At 42.6% G+C, this 6,274-nt stretch overlaps 1 non-coding gene across 1 annotated transcript; it reads right to left on the bottom strand.

Moving 5' to 3' along the window:
* Window positions 1-1,506: 1,506 nt before the first annotated feature.
* TRNAY-GUA (transfer RNA tyrosine (anticodon GUA)) lies at window positions 1,507-1,589 on the bottom strand. Its single transcript has one exon. It is a non-coding gene; the product is annotated as a tRNA-Tyr (tRNA).
* Window positions 1,590-6,274: the final 4,685 nt, after the last annotated feature.

Here is a 6,274-nt window from a genome sequence, read left to right as displayed (position 1 = left end):
GTTAAGTGAGTTCCCTTTCTAAATAAAGTGGGTAAGCGAACCACTGAAGCAAAGCCTTAGACTGACTGAACAAAGCTAGGAAGTAGGCGGAATGGAAAAAGCAAAGGGGACAAGGGCGGTCGTTGCTTGGCGCGAAGGCTGCTGGTTCAGGTTTAGGGTAAGGTACTAAAGGTCCTCGGACTTCCAGGCGGTTTTCTTTTGGGCAGCAGTTCACCGTTGGATCTCGCTAATACAGCCTCCTATGGTTTTCGTTACCGAGATATCTTTTCTTTTTTCCCAGGGATTATTTGGGTAATCAGCTCCCATGCTGCAAACAGTGAAATCTTATCCTTGTCGCTCTTCTTTCCTCGTGGGCAGGAAGCACACCAGCTACGTGCGTTGCGTGATTCCACTGTGTTTTTTGCACTTGACTGGGTGGACAGTTGACCGGAAGAGAACTTAGATTCGCCCGGCCTGCTGGCTAAGGCATGCTTATCTTGTGTGACAACACTACTGAGCGAGTGGCTCTTCTAGTCGGGCAGCTGTGTGACAACACTACGGAGAAAGCTAGCTTTTGTGTAACATGCTATGGTCTCAACGCTCTTACGAGGTAGTGATTAGTTTCACGCGCTCTAGCGTGCAGTTAGGAGGATTAGCCACAATATGAGCGGTACCACCCATCCTACGCGTATACCTATAGGGGGCCGTCCGTCCTACAGCCGCCCGAAGAGGAACTGCAGTGATCTTGAATAGGGATCCTACTGCGATAAAGAGAATCCCAAGAAAAATACCACTAGATTGAGCACCAGTTATTTCGTATCCGGTGAAAATCTTGGCTAATTGATCGAAGTGGGTAGCTCCAGTAGACCCATAGATCATGGAACAAATAGGGTGGGTTTGAGAAACTTATAGTATAGACGCTAACCCCCCTCGTAACCGTACGTGCGACTCTCACCGCATACGGCTCGCACAAAGACTCTGAATTCCATTCCATCCTGAGCTTTTGAATCCACCTATCCCTCTCCAATCCTCGATCATACTTGCATTGCTTAAAGTCCAATCCTCGATCATACTTGCATTGCTTAAAGAATATAGCGTTAAGATGCTTAAAGAATATAGCGTTAAGATAGAGTATAGAAGCGTTAATCTAAAGTGGAGAATCTATGAAAAACAGAGCATTGCTTCCGAGGGCTAAGAAGCTTCGAGGAGTTTGAAACGGAAAAGTAAGGTCAGCGTCAGCTGCTGGCTGCTGGGTAAGGGTATCGCTGGGCTTTGTCCCGAACCAAGGAGGCATTATTAAGGGTGCATGCGTGTGCCGACAGACGTAAAGCCTACGCCTAGCTTCTATTCTAGTTGGGATTGGATATAGCTGATAATGGGAATATCTAACGATCGTAGTTGTTCGCCAACCTCTCTAACTAGCATACGATACAATTGCAATTAGTCTATCTTACTAAAGAGAAAGAGCTTCGCTCGGCCTACGCTGACGCCTACTTGATCTTATCTTGAGTCTACAACAACAATAAGTGGGAGAGGCAGGATTCGAACCTACGTAGAAAACCTTCAACAGATTTACAGTCTGTCGCTTTTGACCACTCAGCTACTCTCCCCTTTCCAGGGCCTTAGCACCCAGAAATCCACTCGAGAAAGAAATCAATAAAGAATAAGAAGGATGGTGGCCTTCGTTCTGAATTAAGTGTTGGTTAAAGTTAAGAAGAAGGAATGGAACTAGAAACTATTAGATTAGCTAGCTTGGCGGGAGACTAAGGGAATGGAGTAAGTTCATAACTATTTCTGTAATGCAAGGGGCTTTGCTTCGTAGACTGCTTACCTATCATTGCGCCTTCCATTGATAATGTTGAGTTTGACAATGAATGAGATTGGGAAAGTACAATGGCAAAAGGAAGGAGCTGAAAGCCTTAGCTCATTATTTGGTACGAATATCGGTGAAATGAAGAAATCCATATTGTTGCTCTTATTCCACAGGCTCTAGAAAGGCTTTACTGGAGGAGACAGACCCTATGATCATTTAGAAGTGAAGCGTAATAGATCCGAAATTAATGCCTAATTAGATTCGAAGTAAAAACGACCATTTCTTTTGAGACATCGGAATCCTTAGTTATATATTAGTATATGGACTCCTATAGATCTTTGTACCACGGAATTACAATAGGAGGAAGTACTTTTCATTGTGTGGTTAGAAAGAGAAATATCTGCTGCGATACAACAACGTATTGGCAAAACCTTGGGAATGATTCAAGCTCTAGCAGATAGAAGACACTTTGAAAGAAAAGAGGACCTTATACCGTCTAGAAGAAATGAGAGTTTGTTTAGTATTGTCTATAGTGGGCATATCCATTCTACTAAGTGCTTTTTGTAATGCCTTTGGGGCGTTTTAGCCGATCTCCGTATAGGTCTTTCGGATCGCCCTTTCCAGTATTGCTTGCTCCTATTGGGCTTCTTATGTCAGGATATGGATAGAAACATACACATATATATATAAGATAAGATCAATATGTTCTTTATTTCAAGATATAGGATAAGATCAATATGTTCTTTATTTCAAGATAAGAGAGATATGTTCTTTATTGATTTCTTTATAAGGAAGGTGGTCTCTACGAGCTGCTGCTCAATCTATTAGTTATTCCATTCCAATTCTAAGTGCAAAAAGGATTAGTGCCAGATACGAGAAAGGGTTGGTTCTCCTGTGGGTGGCCCATTGATTCTTTTTGTCCTTTATTTAGTGAATCCTAACTCATCTCTTTATTATTATTTAGTGAATCCTAACTCATCTCTTTATTATGGATTAGAAACGGGGATGTGTATAATAAATAGTATACAGATAAAGAGCCAAAGTCAAAAGAGCGATCGGGTAGCAAAAGGAAAGGGAAGGAAAGCTAAGCTCGCTAACGCCGGTGTAGCTGCCTTTGTCCTGCAAGCCAAGTTATTAGTATAGGGCCTCTGCAAGAAAGGGTAGTGCCTTGCGTCAATTCCATGATTCTCTTTTGGAGCGGTTGCGTTAGAGAGGTTTCTTCCCTTGTGCGCCGGTCCGGGTAAGAAGAAAAGTACGGACAGGCGGCTTATGCCCTATAGCAATCAGTCTAGTCCTATATGGAAGCAGTGCAGTTATTGTAGATGGAAGCCCACGTAGCGGCAGCTCCTAACGCTATAGTCACTCGCATTAGCTGACGAAGACATGAACTCACATAACTCCCTACGCGCAACTCATTCATTTAAATAGAACTTCCAAATCCAATTCACTGGAAAATGTAAAGAATATTGAACTAAGTAGCCAGAGCCGATTGGAGGTCCAGTATCTAGCTCACTCTGGTGCCGGTATGGAATTCTAATTAGGGTACCGATCATCGGATTCTAATAAGTCATAGTTGCTTGTCGGGTCAACTCAAGCCTATAAGCCCCATAAGCGAAGGAAAAGAGTCGGGGTTAAGGGAATAAGAGGGAAAGGTAATAAGATAGTACATATGATTGGAAGTTACAGCTCCATATATATGCAAAAAGTAGCAAAATGATTGTTACGAGGGAAATGACAGTTGGAAGGCCTCAAAATATGACTTTTGTGAGCTCCCCTTATGGCAAAACCTAGCAAAATGCACTTACGAGGGAAATGCAAGTTTTTTCACTATAAATTGATGATTTTGTGAGCTCCCCTTATGGCAAAACCTAGCAAATTGGAGTTTTGAAAGAGAGAGCTCCTTAAGATTACTTAATCTATTAAAGACACAGCATCCAGCATCCCTGAAACGGAATAAGGAAATATGAGCAAAGTCTACTTTACTTATTCACCAATCTTCCGAGCTGACAGAGTTTAAAGCTTACACGAGTTCTTCTCATTCGCCAATCGTTCAATAAAGATATGGGTATTTCAGAACAGTAGCATCAGAATCAGCAGTCAGAGTAAAGTCAACGAGATCAGTAGATGAAAAAGAATCATGAGTGAGCTCCGATATAATAAGGGTAACTAACCGCCCTAGTGCGAACCTATTTGCTATCAGCCAAGTAACTGCTAGACTCAAAGAGTAGAGGGCCTTATAGTAATTTGCTTCAACTAGGGATGAAACAATCACTCGAACAGCCTATCATCTATAATACCAGGCGGGAGCTATAAACAGGTATATACGAAAAAGCACATCTTCCTCAACTGGGCTCGAGTTGCATAAGCCTTATTTTGGGGCATCCCATCTGCCCGGAGTTGCTTCTGATTCCATAGCTAACTAAGCCCTTCTATATGTAACCCATCATCAAGTCAAGCCTAACCAAAGCGTAACTCCGCGTGACACTCACTCTCACTTCCTGTTAAAGAAACCTATTTGTATATAAAAACACAATATAGTATATTTCAAGTCAATTGTATGGTATTCACTTCTATTATCTCGATGACTTGAATCGCCCGCATCAGGCTAGAGAAGAAGGCCTTCATGTGCAAAGGCTAGGCACCTTTAAGCCCCTGGGATTCCTAAAGTCAGTGCCACAGATGATGAAATAGCAGCAAGAGCAGTTAGTCATTCTATTGCAAAGACGGGGGCAAGCAGACAAGACGACAAGAAGACACTAAAGCACAACATAAATAATCAAAACAACATAATTGATTTCTATTGTGCGTCAGTCGTTGCACGGCAGGAGCTGAGCCCAGGCTATTTGAACACAATCTATTGCAAAGAGATGAAAGAGCATCTTATTATATTCCTGCACTCTCACTGGGATGAGTATGAGTCCGCATACTACTATTAGAGCTTCTCTTCGAGGAAAACCTCCCTGCATATTTGGATCGGGCATAAGGGCATAACTTGAAAGGAATCAGTGCCAAGAGCGGCTAGTACTCCGAGAGCAGTTAACCTTATAAGTTGAACACCGGTTACGTCTTTCTTTTGCAGCGTTTAGGAATGAAAGAGAAGTTGATTCAATTGCTAGTCTTACAATTATTCTTGAACAACCTATTCCTATTCATGCGACAACAGCACATTCTCTGCCCACTCTTTAACAATGTCATTAGCTTTCCTTAGTAAGCCTTCTGCTCCTCGAATCCCTAAGGGAGATTAAGTAAGTTCAGTTACTTCCCAAATCAGTACCTGGCTTCATTACCTAAAAAAGCTTATTCGATCACAGTTGATTCCGTGCATGAAAGTTAGGTTAGGCGTGCAGGATCACCTGTCTATTTCGATGTGTGGAAGTTGGGCGCTTACGGTATTTTCACTCTTCAAGGCATCTTTTCTAGAGCCCCCCCTTTTGATCTTTATCCTGATGGCGCTCTCTTACTAACTATTGGTTTTGGTGCTTTAGCCAGCCTCACTCCTCTATGAAACAGATGATAAAGTGTGGGAATGCGGTGTCGTTACTTTTTCCTTGAAAGGCATCCTCCGTTGACGAATCCATTTTTGGCCTACGATTCCCCTAAGAATCGATCAGGAAAGAAGGCGTTGAAAAAGGATTCCAAATCAGATCAGGCTTTCCTCACTTTACTTGAGCAGTCAGCTTTTAGCTTTCCTCACTTTACTTGAGCAGTCAGCTTTTCAAAAAGAAGGCTATGCTGAGCCAAGCACAAGCAGTAGTCTCAAAGAGTGATTGGATCAATAAGGCCGAAAGCTACCAACCCTTTCGTTTTGCACTTTTGAAAGCTCATTTGTCGCTCTCTTGTCCGTTAGTGAGTGATTCCTCGTATGTGTAAATACGGGTAGCTTTTCATATATAAGCTCATCTCTTTCCCCGGATTGATCTTCGATCATGGTCACGAGAGTGGATTCGGTTGGTTCCATAGCATCGCTTCCTACTAGCAAGTCAGGTAAGTAGGAACAACTAACTACTAGTCTTGATCGATCTAATCTATTCTGAGCTTTCTTTGCTTGCTCTAAACCGACAGGAGCTACTTTACCCAGGTAGTTGATTACAGAACAGAACTAACCGGAGCAACATAGAGTTACCTGAATCAAAGTTCTCCTTGCTTATCTATCTTGAGCAACTGGACGAGAGGACAATTAACAGAGAGAAAGAATTCGGACATAAGATAGGACGCTAGAGACCGGACCTCTCCACCCAACGACTTCCTCCTCTGACTCAGTCTACTACTTAAGAAAAGGAAATCACAAACAAGAAAGCTGGCAGTCCTTAGGAAACGGAAAGGGAGGCAAGGAAGCACCTGTATTGCTGAAAGCGCAGGCATAAAGGCAATATCTTACCCTCTTCGACTAAATGACACATCTAATCCTAGCTTATCTATCCTGCCTTCCTCGAAACCTAGTAGGAGAAACAAAGGGGAGTACTTATTACACTCAAAGTCAAG

The sequence above is a fragment of the Musa acuminata genome, unplaced genomic scaffold (assembly GCF_036884655.1).
Source record: "Musa acuminata AAA Group cultivar baxijiao unplaced genomic scaffold, Cavendish_Baxijiao_AAA HiC_scaffold_1108, whole genome shotgun sequence".
Taxonomy (NCBI): Eukaryota; Viridiplantae; Streptophyta; class Magnoliopsida; order Zingiberales; family Musaceae; genus Musa; species Musa acuminata.
The sequence above is the reverse complement of the archived record's forward strand: the minus strand, read 5'-3'. Positions and strand labels throughout refer to the sequence as shown.